The 17,235-nt window shown below is 40.3% G+C and overlaps 1 pseudogene across 1 annotated transcript in view; it reads right to left on the bottom strand.

Moving 5' to 3' along the window:
* Positions 1-17,235, bottom strand: part of LOC308640057 (double-stranded RNA-binding protein Staufen homolog 1-like) — a 50,334-nt pseudogene that overhangs the window by 14,840 nt on the left and 18,259 nt on the right. Inside the window, exons 2-3 of the transcript XR_014024369.1 lie at positions 9,894-10,032; positions 8,661-8,826 (exon numbers count right to left, since the gene is read on the bottom strand). The product of XR_014024369.1 is annotated as a double-stranded RNA-binding protein Staufen homolog 1-like (transcript). The remainder of the gene's footprint in view (positions 1-8,660; positions 8,827-9,893; positions 10,033-17,235) is intronic.

Genomic DNA, 17,235 nt, shown 5'->3' with positions numbered 1-17,235 from the left:
GTACAGTGTCTATTTGGGATGATGAAAAAGTTCTGAAAATAGACAGTTGTGATTGCATAACCCTGAGAATCTATTTAATGCCCCTGAACTGTACACTGAAAAAATTTCCATGTGTACACTTCACATCAATTTTTAAAAAAGCAACTATCAAAAAGGTATGTGCTTCCTAACAAATATTAACACACTAGAGACTGTCAAAACATTAACTTGTGCCAACTTAATTCATTTTTATGCATAAGAAATCCTTTTGACAGCTATTTCAAGAGTGTCCAAAGATTTTTTTTTAAATAAGTTGTTTGGAAAAAAAGAAAAAGTCTGCTCATGCTAAGTAGCTGTGTCAACACAAACGTTCCCCTTATGTGCAACCAGAACAAAATGTGGAAATAAAGGGGCTGAAGCTGACAGAAGACCTCAAGAGCCATGCATATATCCCAATTTTCAAGTGTGTTGCTCATTCTGCAGACCAATTAGTAGTTTTTGGCTATTATGGTTGTGTAGCTGTTTGTTTGTTTACAGTCCTAGGAATGGAACCAGGGTCTTGCATATGCTAGGCAAGCACTCTACACTGAGGTAGGCCCCCAGTTTTACCCAGCCCCCTTTTTTTTGAGACAGAGTTTAGTTGCTCAAGCTGGCCTCAAACTTGCCATCCTCCTGCCTCAGCCTCCTGAGTAGCTGGGATCATGCAATTTGTTTTAACTTTTTTTTAATTTATTTTTTAGTTGTAGTTGGACACAATACCTTTATTTTGTTTACTTATTTTTATGTGGTGGTGTGAATTGAACCCAGAACCTCACATGTGCTAGGTGAGCGTGCTACTGCTGAGCCACAATGCCAGCCCTTAACATTTTTTATTTTTTAGTTTTTTCGACGGACACAACATCTTTGTTTGTTATGTGGTGCTGAGGATCGAACCCAGCCCGCACGCATGCCATGGGAGCGCGCTACCGCTTGAGCCAATCCCCAGCCCAGCCCTTAACTTTTATTTTTAGTTCTAAACAATTTCCAGCACACAGAAGGATACAGATAACAATGTAACAGAAAATCCCAGATTTAACAAATACCCACATTAAGTACTAGTGACATCAATTTTTTAAAATGTTACTGTATTTTTTATACCTTTTAGTTACTTATTTATATGCAGCCCTGAGGATCACATCCTGTGCCTCACACATGATAAGCAAGTGCTCTACCACTGAGCTACAGCACCAGCTCATTTTTTAAGAAAAGCAGTGAAGCCTTCTCTCCAGCCTTCCCATGGCAGTTAACAACCCACCACATGGGACTGTAGCCTTCCCAGCGATGTTCTTTTAATGGATAAACTCTATAGTATGAATTTATGTTTGGAATATTCACATAAATCATTCTCCTGCCTGCCTTTATCAACATCGTATATTCAAAGTTTTCAGGTTTATATTAATGTAATGCTACTTTTCTACTGAGGTTCCACAAGACTGATGAAAATAATGGATCTGGTGCCAAGTTCTAACCTTAAAGCCAGTCATTCTCAACCAGAGCAGTGCCAGAGTCACTTTGGAGTTTCCAAGGGATTGGCAGAGAAGCCACCGCCAGACAAATGAATTCAAGTTCCTGTGGGTTGGATATCCACTTTATAGTATTTATTTAGGAGTTTCCAGGTGATTTTACTAGCAACCAGACTTAAAATTCACTGCTCTAAGCCATTGCTTCTAGAGGAATGTCAACAGGGACAAAGCAGCCAGTGAAATAAAAATGCAAAACAGGAAATGACATACACATTTATTTGAAAGTGAGATTATATTATTTTATATATAAAATAAGTATATAAACTATGTTTACATGGTTTATATATAAAATTATTTTTTATATAGCCAGGCACTGTGGCGCATGCCTGTAATCCCAGTGGCTTAGAAGGCTGAGGTGGGAGGATTCTGAGTTCAAAGTCAGCCTCAGCAAAAGTGAGGTGCTAAGGAATTCAGTGAGACCCTAACTCTAAATAATATACAAAATAGAGCTGGGGATGTGGCTCAGGAGTCAAGTGCCCCTGAATTCAATCTCCAATACTCAAATTATACACACACACACACACACACACACACACACACACACACACATATGTACGTATTTTCACATCATCTGGGTTGGACCAAATACTGCAAGTGGGGAGGCAGCAAATGACTCATATCTACAAATATCATCCCCAGTAAGATGATGAACCTTTAGCAGGCCTCAGTCTTCCCTTCACGAGTGGGAAGTACTGTTAACATCAATTCCCTAGTGTACGGTCCAGTATTAAAATCTAAGCAACACTAGGAAAAAGAAAAAACACTCTGAACTATGCTTGACCCTCAATATGCTAGGAAAAATATTCATCACCATTTATTATCTGGCTCCAATAAACCCTTTTTATTTTTCTGTATTTAGTCACTTTTACAAATAACAGGCATAATAAACAGATAAGTCATTTAATTTGATATTTTAACAAGAATTTCAAAACAGCAATCCTAAACTTTTTCCCCAAACTTCTGGTCTGAAAGGCATTCATTCCTAGTATGGGCACTCCATATGCAACTCCCCACCTATCTCCTGTCCTGCCTGAGCCAAGCGCCACCCACTACAGAACACCAGAGTTCAAACACCAGAGGCTCTCGCTTATCAGGACTTCTGATCCTTCCTGTGTGGTCCTGTCTATTTCTCAAACAGATGCAAACTGCTGCTGAAGAAAGAACAACCATCTTTTTTTGCTCCTCAGCTGCAAAATGTTTTCACTTATATTTACAGACACCAAAAAAGATCAATCTAATGATTTTTTGTTGTTTTTATATGATCTACTCCCTTCCAATCACCTTTGCACACATTTGTCCACTTATTTTGTAGATAAGTGTTAAGAAATAAATGTTGGAGTCAAACATCATAAGAGATGAAAAAATGTTGTTACACGTGCTTTTGTTTTTTAATCTGAACGAGATGGCCCAGGTTCTTGTTGATAACTGTTGTTTAAGGAAGTCCTTCCTGACAGACTAAATGAGTATTCCACATTTCCTTTTCTTCTGCCACAGAAATATATTGTTTGCTCACCAGTCCTTGGGTTTGAGGACATTTAACTAAGCCATCATCTGCAGGCTCAGTCTGAGACCTCACTTAGCTGCTCCAAGTGCCCTCTAAGACTGCCTGTGGAGGGCCACCATCAGCCTCTGTGTTTTTCTTCCAACCAGACTAAAAACTGAAAAAGACCTCCTCTGTCAATCTTCTCGTTCCACTATGGATGGGAAAATGAAAATCCTGAATTCTCACCTGGGTTCCGTGAAAGGCAAAAGAGGAGACTCAATGGATGGTGTCTCCCGTCTTTTTTTTTTTTTTGGTATCAGGGATTGAACCCAGGGGTGCTTAACCACTTAGCTATATCCTCAGCCCTTTTTATTTTGAGACAGAGTTTCCCTAAGTTGCTTAGGGCCTCACTAAGTTGGTGCAGGTGGCTTTGAACTTGCGATCCTCCTGCTCAGCCTTCTAAACTGCTGGGATTACAGGAGTGCACCACCGAGCCTGGCTACATTTTCTTGCAATACATTGGGCAAGGCCCTGAGAATGTTAAAGGATGATGCAATAATGACCATTATTTGATTTACCATATCGTCTGCTAGGGATTTCATAATTCCTCCATTTTCTGGTGATTTTTGCCTTATTTAGTAAACTTGGAAACAAATGATGAACAGTGTTGAAATAATATGTAGGATAAGTAATGGCAAAATGTTCCAAAACATAGGGAAATTAAGATTCTGAAGATGCTATAATATAAAAATGGACAAAAAGATCCAAAAGGACATGTGCTAATTTTGAGAGAGAGTGACTTTTACTTTATTTTATAAAATGTTTTCCCTTAGTTCTTTATAAGATCTCAGAAAAAGAATAAGAGTCATGTGATATCATTCCTTAAAGGGCTTGAAGAGGAGCTCAAAAGTGAAAACTGGGTCCACTGGATACTGGCAGCATGAGGGTGAAGATATTCCATTTTAGTTTTAGTCTTACTTAAATGTAGCCCTGTCCCAAGAGAAGATAAGGACTCAAGACCAGCAAAATTCCATTCATTTATTTTGACAAAAATATAGAAAGTATTAAAAAATTTTTAATAAAAAAATCTTCCATTTCTATCACCAGGATTAAACTACATCTAAAGTCTTCTATAACCTTCAAAATATTCACTATGCATATGCACACATACATATACACCCACCTAGGGAGTTCTCTGCTTGCTTGAGCATAAGCAGGATCACACTGTAGGCATAACAACCCTGTATCCTGCCTACCACTGTAGATTCTGGCCCCCTTACATGCCCACTTACGCAGATCGACCACACCCTGGTACTCCCAGGAATAAATGTTTCCATTTACTTAACCATTTCCCTAGTAATGAACACTGAAGATAGCTCCTGGGTTTTTCTACTGCAGATATTACAGCCATGACTGTCCTGCTCATAACAGCTCAGACATGCTGAATAAGTCATCCTTTATCAACACAAACTTTATATCTAAAACAAAACAAAACCTCATGAGCCTTCTCAGCTCAGGACCTTTGTACCCACTGCTCCCTCTCTGGGAATGTGCTGTCCTGCACCTCTGCTTGTCTTGGTCTCAGCTGAAATGACTTTCCCGGGGAGACCCCAGGACACAGCACTAGTGCCCTTCTGATCCTGCCACTCCTCCCTCCTAGCACTCACTGTGCTTTTTGATGATACTCACGTTAATGTCTGATGGCTCCACTGCACTAGGCTCTAGAGGGCGGGGCCCATGCAGGACACTGGAGTTTTCACTGCAAGCCTTGCATAATGTGGAGGAGGGACCTGACCAACCTGCAGTGGACAAAGAATGCTACTCTGCCAGCTGTCTCCTGAAGAGGAGCAACTGACCACTGCGCAATCACATGCTCTACAAGTTTTCAACAGCAAAACTGACTATACGTGTAACATGATCATTTCCTACAAGGGAAAACAGGCTGCTTACACCCTATTGGCAGGGTCTGAAGCCACATATCACCATGTCTTTGGTTAAGAATTCTGCTCCTCGGGCTGGGGATGTGGCTCAAGCGGTAGCGCGCTCGCCTGGCATGCGTGCGGCCCGGGTTCGATCCTCAGCACCACATACCAACAAAGATGTTGTGTCCACCGAGAACTAAAAAAATAAATAAATATTTAAAATTCTCTCTCTCTCTCTCTCTCTCTCTCCTCTCTCACTCTCTCTTTAAAAAAAAAAATTCTGTTCCTCTGATTATGGCTCACGGAAATACCATGGACATAAAGATTTCACTACAGCAATATTCTTCACTACCCATTTCATCATAAGGAAAACTGCAAATAATCTAGCTTTTCAATCAAGGGCCTCCTGAAAAAATGCATTGCTATATTTACACAATGGAACAATTTACAGCCATTAAAAATTTCTTACCGGGGCTTGAGGTTATGGCTTAGTGCTTGCCTAGCATGTTTGAGGCACTGGGTTCAATCCTCAGGACCACATAAATTAATTAAACGTATTGTGTCCATCTATAACTACAAATATGTATTTTTTAAATTTCTTAGGTATGTGTTAAAGGAGTCCCCCAGGGAATTATAAGTAAGTGACATAATAACATTTTCATGATAAACATTTTAGTGGAAAAGGTGTTACTATACCATATCATTCCATTTTTATGAAATAAGACAGGTGCGTGTATTTACTTATGTGGGTACTAACATCCACCAAAACATGTAGAGTGATTAACTACAAGTAGCAAATTTATAAATTCTTTATTTTCCTTTTTTTATTTCAAAAATTTTTATAATTCATATGTACTTTTTTTTCCCTCTGTACTAGGGTCTGAACCCAGGGCCTCATGCATTTAGGCAAAGGCTGTAACACTGAGCTAAATCCACAACTTTGTTCTTCACTGTATTTAGGGTCTCATTAAATTGCCCAGGTAGCCTCAAGCTTGCAATCCTCTTACTTCAGAAATTCTGAGCAGCTGGGATTACAGGAGTGTGTACCATGACCTGGCTCACATGCATTACTTTTAAAAAAAATAAAATTGTATTTTAAAAGGTTATCTTGGGCTGGAGATGTGGCTCAAGCGGTAGCGCACTCACCTGGCATGCGGGGGGCACTGGGTTTGATCCTCAGCACCACATAAAAATAAACTAAAGATGTTGTGTCCACCGAAAACTAAAAAATAAATATTAAAAAAAGGCTATATTTACTCCCTGCTCCCCACCAAAAAGATGGCCTGGCAAAATCAAGGGGGCAGTACATTTAGGTGATTTATTACTTCTAAGAAAAACTTTCATCCCAGTTTCTGATTCCTTGTTTCTCAATCACCGTCTTCTAGACATTTCCGAAAGGCATTGTCTCTACTTCAAACCATACAGAGCTGCTCAGGAGCAAAGAGAAGGGAAGCCAAGGTTCGTGAGTAGACTGAAACATCACTCCAGCAAAGCTCCTCAAGGAACTTGCCCTGGAAAGCGTCTGCTACAGCCACTGCCCCAGCCCACGCATCAGACTCCAAGACACCCACCCACAGGTACATTCCTTTGTAGCAATGTTGTGAACACTCCCAAGGAGGACTCGAAGGGTAACTGTGAAGCACTGACAATACTCAGGAGCTACGGTTCTCAGCTCCTGCTTTACATTGACCCCAAGAGCAAGTAAACAAGAGCAAAAGCCAGACTGCTGGGTTTTACCCAAGCCCTGCTGCTTTAGAATCGAGTGGGGTAGGCCTAGGAATTTTTTCTTAGACTTCAAGTGATTTTGATGCAGGCAACCCACACACCACCATTCAGCAATCATCTATCAACTTTGGCTAGAAGGAACTGAGAAATACCTACTCCATCTGACTGCAATTACATGAGCATCAAAGTCAAGTGAAAAGGATGAAAGGTCTCCAACATAACCCAGACCACACTACCCTTTTGGTATTTTAACAAATCTCATCACTGAGAGACTCTTCTTTTTAACTTCATTAAATCATCTTCTCTTAAGTTACCATTTGATTCTTTTATTTGATCTTTTGTGACCCCTGGACTTAGGATATGTGATGAAGATGGAAAACGGGAACACTGTAAACAAAAGAAACACCAAGTGCTCCTGTGTGGCTAGCTACGAAGCCACAGTGCACCCTCCTGCGCTGGGCTGTCACACTGCCACCAGCTGGGTATAGGTCAGACCTCAGCAAGGCGCTGCCCAGGGTCTATGTGCGTCCCCACCTGGCATCACACGCTTAGCCCTATGCTCTGGGCAAGACTATCTTCTTTGTGACCTTGCTACCTGGGGAGGAAAAGTAGAATGCCACCCATGGGCATTTTTAGATAACAATCCCTACTGGATTACACAGAACCATGACCTCAACATTCTCGACTCACTAGCTTTCTTTCTAGACCTTTGGTGACTGAATTTGTGATAAAACTCTACCTTACCACAGAAAGTCACTAAAGCTTTGGCCTGTCACCTCAGTAGCAATGGAGTCACTGATTTCCTAAAAATGATATTCCTACTTAGTCACAAAAAGTTAGAATCATTTTCCTGTCATGGTGGTTTTAAAACATGGTCCCAAATTCTTTGATATGTCTCTCATCCAGAAGTAGGGTTCTACACATTGCGAATGTCCTAAAAGCCACTGAATTGTACATTTAAGATGGTTAAAATGGTGGACTTATATAAATTGAGTGGGGTGGGGTGAAGTACTGGGAATTGAACCCAGGGATTTGAACCCCAAGCTATACCCCAAAGTTCCTCTTTTCTTTAAGACAGGATCTGAGTTGCCCAGGCTGGCCTTGAACTTGCAATTCTCCTGCCTCAGATTTCCAAAGAGCTGGGATTACAGGTATTGCACCATCACACCTAGCAATAATGTGATTTTTTTTTACTTCTAGGTAAGCAAAATTAAATGTAAGTTTCCATTATCTCCTTCCTTTGAATGAGAGCTGTGCCTAGCTTGCCCTGTAAAATAACAGAAGTGATACTGGCACTGGCATTAAGAAACTGGAAGGTGTTTCCATTTCCCATCTTCTAGGATGCTCCTTCTTAGAACCCAGCTATCATACCCTGAGAAAGTATAAGCATTTCTTGCAGATTCACTAATAGAAGAACTGAGGTTCCCAGGACAAAAAGCCAGCTTAGCTTCCCGCTGACAGCCAGCACTGAATTATCAGCCACGTGAGCCATTTTGAAAGTGGGTCCCCAAAGCTACATGGAGCAAAGGTAAACCACCCCTACCAAGTCCTAACTCAATCACAGATTCATGAGCAAAATAAATGCCTAGTGATATTCAAACCACCATTAAGTTTTATGATAGTTTGTTACACAACAATGAATAGCAATCACTTCTACAAAATAAAAAGTGACCTCGTAAAACAGGTCAAAAATTCTGACCTGGTACCTTGTCGGCAGACTCTGGCAAGCCTAACAGTCAGCACTCGTCCAGTCTTTCTAATGTGTTTACCCCACACTCACATCACTCAACCATGTCAGGAATGAACCAGAAAACATCTGACTTTCTTGCTAAGAGATTGAAAAAGGAAAGGTGGGGTGGGGCAAGAAGATATAGGATACAAAATCGTGTAGACTATCAAATAATAAAAATTATAGGCAGCTGTCAATACACCTTAGAAAAAGGACCTTGACAGGCTCCTACCCGGCACTCCAGCTCTGCTACTCCTCACCTCCAGTCTCTCAGGCGGAGGCTCGTTCTGCAAGATCCTCAAGGCTTTAGCAGCAGCATCATGTTTCGCAGCCTGTCTCGTCTTTCCTTTCCCATTGAATTGCTGTCCTCCCACAGAAAGTTCAACTTGATAAAGTAAGGGTGGAACTGGAAATGGGTAAAAGTACCTAAAAATAAAAGGGAGTTAAGAAGATGAGTTTTGAGTTGTTGATAAGTCACCCATACGTTCTCTGGCAAATTCCAAATATTTCCTTCATTATGACCTAATCACATTAACATTCGCTTGCTACAACAAAAAATAATGTATCAATATGTCCAGAAATTTTGTAAAAGTTTTAAAATGAATTCCAATTATTATAAAACTAAATACTGGGTGGTAATTCACACTTCATTTAATACACAAGGGCTTATAAATTACATTAGTTTAATTTATAATGCTAGCCTATTCTGACAAAATCTAAAATGGATTAGACTTTGGCTGAAACAGAAAGTTAATCTGCTTTGCTTCTGCTTAGATTTTCTCTTGCTTGTCTCCATAGGAAGTCTGTTAGAAAGGACCCTCATTGTGAGATGAGGGTGGCTCAGTGGGAGAGCATTCGCCTCACATGCCGAAGGCCCTGGGTTCCATCCCCAGCACAGAAAAAGAAAGGAAGGATTCTCATTTCTAGGAGCCCCACCTGTCCATAACCTTGCAGAGTTTGCTTTCTTGCACTTCAAACTTCTATTTCTAAAATGCAGAAGGAAGAGAAAGAAATACTTCCATTTTTATCGTCAATGTCTTATGTCTTATTACTTCCAGCAGGTTTTCAACATGGGACATTTTCAAGTGTCAATATTTTAGTTCACCAAAGCCATTTACAAAACATACAAGTTCAAAAGTCAAAAGATTCCAAATAAACAATAATCAAGAAATCTACAAATGCTGAGAATCATGGTGTTGTAGGAATCATGTTCAAATACGATTCAGTTACACAAAGTAGATACGAGGGTGCTCTCCAGCTAGACTGCTGGGGGCCCAAGAACAGTGCTCATAAGGAATATGATTGGGTTCTTTCCAAAAACAGAAGTTAAAAAAGCACTAAAACAGTTCCAAAGGCACAAGTACAAAATTTATTCTCCACGTGGCAGGCCCAAAGAAGACAAAGTCATTATTCATATAATTCACAGATAATAGTCTGTGTAAGAGATCAGATATATTTTTACCTGTATTTTACAAAAGGCCAAACATACGTACCTCGGGGGATAAGCACCTCCTCTCATGTTGTAGTTGTAGGTGGACTGCACCCGAGAGTAAGGGTCAACAGGCTTATACATTGGTTTTTTTCCAAGTTTCATGCACAGTGCATTTAGTTGAACAGTAGGAGTTATGCTTTCTGCAACACAGAATCAACACAAAGAACTGGGTTTTTTTTTTCCTGACAGAAGAATGATGATCACTAAAATAAAAAAGAACAGCATACCTTCTACTAATTATATTCATGATGCATTAAAAAAGGGCCTGAGTACTTCACTGCTAGAATCAGGTCAGGAAATCCAAGAATCTCCTGTGACTTCTCAAGATTAATACACAGGCAACAGCATAAAATATATTTGTAGAGCTATCGGAGAGCGCAACAATTTAACCCACTACCAGTAAAAGCCCTACTGTACAGTTGTCAGAAATAAGTTACAATACGCATCAGTTTTCCCACTTTAAAAACCCTGCTTGGGCTGGGGATACTTGACTCGTGTGCACAAGGCCCTGGGTTCAATCCCCAGCACTACCAAAAAAACACCTGCTTCACTGTCCAAATTACTTTATAGTTGAGAATGCTTTACCAATATAAATTTGCTTGTTCTGATTTACTATTATTGGCTTACATGCAGAAGTATGTTTGTTCATACCACTTATTTGCATAATGCATTTATTAAATACTAACTGTATGCAAAGCACTGTGCTGAGCTTGAGAGACACACAGGAGAAGGACAATGCAATGGGCAGGCACCCCAGGTCAAGATCACTGAGGCAACAGCAAAGTAAGTTCATCTGGAGAAGCCAGCTTAGGTCCAAACAATATTCAGATGACCTCCATCCTTTATATCACAAAGGGGTTTGATTAGTGATCATATTTGTTAGCAAAATGAGTTCCACTCTCATTCACCACAGAGCAAGTCTTTACCTCAGAATTTTCATATTTGTCTTTAGAAAATATACACTATTAATTTTTTAATCTGTTCTCTCTGTTCATGCAATTCATAAACTTTCATGAACCATTTAAAAAGAAAATCAGTGTGGTGCAGTGGCACATGCCTGTGATCCCAGCAGCTTGGAGGCTGAGGCAGGAGGATCCTTAAGTTCAAAGCCAGCCTCAGCAACTTAGCAAGGCCTGTCTCAAAATAAAAAGGGCTGTGGATGTGCCTCAGGAATATAAGCATCCTAGGCTGAATCCCCATTCAAAAAAAAAAAAGAAAGAAAACCAGCCTGAAAAGGTCAATGACAGTGCACAAGCACATTTATAGCAATCCTTCAAAAAATAAAAACAAGGCCAGGCGCAGTGGTACATGCCAATAATCCCAGCAACTCAGGAGGCTGAGGCAGAAGGATCAAGAGTTCAAAGCCAGCCTCAGCAAAAGCGAGGTGCTGAGCAACTCAGTGAGACCCTGTCTCTAATAAAATACAAAACAGAACTGAGGATGTGACTCAAGGGTCGAGTGTCCTCGACTTCAATCTCTGGTATTAAAAAAAAAAAATTTCTTTATGGGGCAGGGATTTGTGGCTCAGTAGTAGAGAGCTTGCCTAGTATTCATGAGGCCCTAGGTTTAGAATCCCAGCCCCGGGTCCCCCCCCACAGGAAAACAAAGAAAAAACAGACTTTTTTTTTGACCAAACTCAGTGCATTAATCAAATTTCTTTGGGGGGGGGGGCTGTGGTGGGTACTGGGGATTGAACTCAAGGGCACTCGACCACTGAGTAACATCCCCAGCCCTACTTAGTATTTTATCAGAGACAGGGTCTTAATGAGTTGCTTAGCGCCTCGCTGCTACAGAGAATAGCTTTAAACTTGCACTCCTCCTGCCAAAGCCTCCCAAGCAGTTGGGATTAAAGGCATGTGCCACTGCACTTGGCTTCCAATTTCTAAGAATATCCTTGGGGTCTATACAACCAGAGGGTCACAGTAGTCACCAGCCTTTCGTCCTTGTGTTAGAATTCTACTTTATACAAAATCTATATAGTTGCATCTTAAGTACAGCCTAAATCATTTTAAGAACAGCACAACCCAGAGAATTTACCTGCAGTAGAGAATGAATTCGAAGACTACCATAAAGAAATTAAAGGCAGCCAGGTGCAGTGGTGCACACCTGTAGTCCCAGTGGCTTGGGAGGTTGGGGCAAGAGGGTAGAGAGTTCAAAGCCAGTCTCAGCAACTTAGCAAGGCCCTAAGCAACTTAGCGAGACCCTGTTTCTTTATTTTTCTTTTTTCTTTTTTTTTTGTGGTGCTAGGGATTGAACCCAAGGCCTTGTGCATTCAAGGCAGGCACTCTACCAACTGTTTCTAAAGGGCTGGGATGTGGCTCAGTGGTTAAGGGTTCCTGGGTTCAATCCCTGGTACCAAAAAAAAGGAAAGAAATCAAAGGCAAAAAGAAAGGTCTGACTGAGACTTTCCAGACTAGTCCCTGCCTACCCCCAGCCTGGGGAGACTTCATTCATGCGAGGGGACTTTGCCAAAACAGCCACTTCAACCACAACCTTTGGGTCAGTAGTTCCCAACTTTCCACAGACATAGCTCTTGATTTGTATTGTCCCTGCTTGAGGCCTTTGTTTAAAGAGCTATGACCTCCTACTTATATATAAGTAAAGATTTAAGTTATTTTCAGTTCCTTTTGAACCATCAGGAAACATTACTGACATCAGCGCTTCTGATCAACAGATTATATCAGTATTACACACTGACCTGACATGATCCCACCTAAAATCCATGTTCTTAATAATATGTACAACCTTATCAAAGAAAAAAAACGTACATTCCTTATGCTTTTCTGAAATCTTAGAAATGATTTGGGGAAGCCTCCTGCCCGTGATCAGCTTAGCAGACCATCAGAAGAGAGACTGTAGACTGAGAAGTGCTGCTTTAGGGGCTGGGGTTGTAGCTCAGTGGCAGAGCACTTGCCTAACATGTGTGAAGCACTAGGTTCAATCCTTAGCACCATATAAAAATAAAACAAATAAAATAAAGGCATGTTGTCTATCTACAACTACAAAATAGCAAATAAATAAATAAAAGAACTGCTGCTTTAGGGTCAGGATAAGAATTCCTGAGCTGGGGTTGTGGCTCAGTGTTAGAGCACTTGCCAACCACATTTGAGGCCCTGGGTTCAATTTTCAGCATCACATAAAAATAAATGAACAAAATGAAGCAACAGATGGGTGTATGCCACAGTGTAGGATCTGTGCTTTCAAAACCTATAAGTTAGTTAAGAAACTATCCACATGCATACCAAAAGGTACTTCCAGACACACTTTGGAAAAGGAACCTGTCTTGGCCCACACATAATACCTATTTTCTTCCTTTGCTATAAAAAGGGCACGCTATGGGTTTAGAAAAAAATATTTCTTTCAAAGTTCTGACAGCAGCTCCAGTCCAAGCTTGTCTTTTCTTTTTGTATTGGAGATTGAACCCAGAAGTGTCTAACCACTGAGCTATATCCCCAGCTCATTTTATTTTTTATTTTGAAGGGTCTCATTAAGTTGCTTAGGACCTCACTACTGCTGAGGCTGGTCTCAAGCCTCCCCTGCCTCAGCCTCCTAAATTGATGGGATTACAGGTATGCACACCACGCCCTGCTATGTTGGGCTTTTTTTTTTAAATACTAGTTCTTTCAGTTTCCCAGTGCTGATCTCCAAACCTTAGCGGTACTAAGATACCAACAAATAAAAAGTATAAGCTCTCAATTCAAGAAATCTGATGTCAGCTGTAACATGTCACTTGGACCTGGAACACATTTTATGGTCATGGCTACAAGGCCTGGTCGTTGCCTTAGTAATTTATTCTTTTACCCTATTTTCCTTCCTATTGTTTTTATAAGCAGAAAAAGTTTTTCTAGTATCCACTGACTAGAATTGAACAGCACTCCATGAAAATATTATTCTTTGAAAGATGGAGTTAAGCAGAGAGTCTAAAGACTATTTTCTTAAATGTTAATAAACTCTGAACAACTCAGCAAGACCTGTTTCAAAACCTAAAAAAAAAAAGGACTAGGGAAGTAGCTCAACAGTAAAGCACCCCTGGGTTCAATCCCCAGTACCATAAACAAACAACTAACTATTTGGGAGACATCCAAATAGTGTCTTCCAATTACTTCTCATAAAGAGATATTGCAAAGTTGATTTAAACATATTAGTATCATACAAATTAAGACAATGTAATGTGTTTGAGTACTCGTCTAAAATGTAAACCCATTAGACAAAAACCTGAAAAAAACCTGGGAATGCCGACAAAGTTCTAAATTGCTGTCCTCTACTATCCTAAGACTATACTATTCAGACACTGCCTCCACTTTCAGAAGAAAATCAGTCCCACAGCAAGCAAAGACCTGAAAATATTTCTGAACCCAAATCTAAGGTAAGGCCTTCAAAACAGTTCAATCTGACCTCAATGCAGGCCGAGGAAGGCAAGGCTTTCTTCCTTTATAAAGGTGCTCCAAATGCACATCTCCATTCTTAAAATTAGGTTCTATCAATCCCATCACTATTAAACTAATACTCTGTCAAAAAACATCACTGCATAGTGATTCCTCAACTGTGGCTTCACTTGAGGCAGCAGGGGGAAAGCCTGCAAAAGCACAGACACGGGATCCCACTCCCAGAATTGGCCCCAAACAGCAGGAGGGACATCTGGGCTGATGTATTTTCAGTAGGTTCCCAAAGTGATTCTGCCTGATACGCCCCCAAAAGGTTTGAGACACTACAAAATTTGGAACTTAACAAAATCAACTGCAGCTTTTATTTTTCTGATTTCCTTTATCACCAGATATCACTTTTTCTCATTTATAAATAATTCACAGAGAAAACACCAGTTTGGCTGTGTCTAGGTCATTTAAACTTGGTGCCTAAGGCAATGGTGCTGACTTCACAGCAGATTTTTCTTGCAGGTCTTAACTTCAAGGTTCCCTCCATGAATCTTGATTCTACTCATAGGAAAATTTAAAGAATTTTTATTTCCGTTGAAACATTAGGGGTCTCTACATACTACAGTTCACACGGTTACTCACTGAAGTACCAAACAGCATAACTCAAAACCCTGGCTGGCCTAGAAATCCAATAGCAGAAGCCCACAATGCAGTGTCATCCCTGTGTCATTTTGGTGATCATTTCATGAAAAGAAGCTGGGAGGGGAAAAATGCTAAAAAACAAAAGCAGTTAACCTCATGAACAGCGAGCTCTGCCAGTCCCCAGGACCCGCCCTCCAGTGTGCTGCCACTCTGCGGCCTTCTATGCAGAAGTCTGGCAGTAAGGTTAGAATCTGGGTTTTGATAGTACATCAGACTTCTAATTTTTTAAACACTCTTAACCATCACCAAGGAGAGAAGAACTTCTTTTCTGAACAACTTGTAGATTAAAAAAAAATGCAGTTATAGACAAACATATAATATAGTGAAACTATTTAAGGGGCTAAAGTTCAAGTTAGAAAGTACATGTTCCAAAAAAATACTAAAAATAGTTAGTAAAGGGAATCCCAAAGTTAAGGTCTGCAAAAGAAAAGGAAAAAAATCCTGTAGAAGAAACACAACAGTTACAGAAAATGACTAACTGTCCTCCAAATACAAAGGAACACTTCAAACATAACTATGCTTTAGAATAACATTTTAAAACTAGGTAAGTGTGAAACTTCTGTTTTTCTTAAATACATTATTGCTTAATAACGGTAGCTACTATTTACCAAGCATTTGCTAAGAACCAGGCATTGCACTCCATACTTGTTATTTTCACATTTAATTCTCACAACAAACCTAATTGGTAGGTATTATCATCCCCATTTTATAGATGAGGATACTGAGGTTCAAAAAAGTAGCAATGTGTTCAAGGTCACAGAGCTGGTAAGGGTTCAAACCCAGAGCCATCTGACTCCAAAGGCAACTCACCCAGGTATACTGTGGTGCCTATTTACCATGGAGCTTGATTTTACTTTCAGTAAAATGAAATCTAACTTCATTCAAGGCCTGAGATTTGCATGTGAAGAAAAATAAGGCATAATGAAGGAAGTAACTCAACCTTAATATTTTTGCTGCAAGGCCTGGATCAGAAACAGATGGCCCAATTCCTTACCCACACCATATCCTTTTGTACCACTTCCGAAAAAGATAAAGCCAGATATGCCAAAATTAAAGTCTAAAATGAACTTTAGCACAGGCAGCAAATTTTAAGAACCGAAAGCAATAATAATTAGCAAAACTTAAAGCCATAACCAGTCCTCACTCTCTAAGATTAGAAAGTGACAAGGATAACTGAAATTAAAGACAATCCAAAATACTGAGACCAATTTCTACCTTTCATCATCAAACCTTTGACCTAGATTGCTAACAAGTGGCACACTGCTTTCCCAGCCACACACACACACACACACACACACACACACACACACAAGCACACACGCACTACCTCTCCCTGTCTGTCTACGTGCAAACAAACAGGAAAGGAGCCAGAGGACAGCCACAGACAGGAGGCAACCAAGGGCCTGGACAACTCATGGGAAATCAATCACAGCACTTGGGAATGTCTATTCAGAATCCTAAACAACCACACACTATTTGGAGTTTTAAAAGCCAAATATCCCCCAAAGAAGCACATATTTTCTTTGAGTTAATCCACAAGGATGAAAAAAGAGCCAACTCTTCAAAAATCTACATATTTGCACTGTTGCCTTAACAGTATGAAAACACATTTTAAATCACAGTACCACTTTCAAAAGTAGTAAAAAAAAAAAAAAAGAAAAAAGAAAATTTCCTGGTGGGTTACAAATGCATAAGCAGGTGGACAATATTTACCTTACAGTGAGCTGGACCTTGCTCACGCAAAAGCTTACACTCAGGCTGAATCTTGGAGAAACAGGCTAACTCATTCACAAGACACACTGGGGTTTTCTCTTTGGGGTTTGCCACGTCAGAAGGAACTGCAAAATAACGTAAGAGTGCTGAAATCTACTAGGAGTATTCAAGACTGCTATTCCCCCAGGGATATAAAAACAGAGGGAGAACAAACCGAAAGTCTAAGGACATCAGCAGCATTGATGCAAATCTGCAAACAATGCTGGGAGCTCAAACATAGAGAAGACACCACTGAGTTTTTTTCTGAACTAGTTAAAGCCATGTAACCAAGGAGCAGATATGTCTTCCAAAGAGAGAGAACAGCAGTCAGAGGAATTACCAAACCTCAGCAAGCAAGCAACATCTGGAATCTGATGGTGCACTGCTACTGCAACCCAAAAGACGGGTAGCAAGGAAGTCTTCTGAGCAGAGACAAATTGGTTACCGTGGCAGCTATCAGATGCAGCCTGTCGGTATTTCACCAAATTCAACATGCCAATACCATCTCTCAAACAG

This window comes from Spermophilus citellus (genome assembly GCF_964194105.1).
Source record: "Spermophilus citellus genome assembly, contig: SCAFFOLD_297, whole genome shotgun sequence".
Taxonomy (NCBI): Eukaryota; Metazoa; Chordata; class Mammalia; order Rodentia; family Sciuridae; genus Spermophilus; species Spermophilus citellus.
Note: the sequence above shows the minus strand (reverse complement) of the source record. Positions and strands in the feature narration are given on the sequence as shown.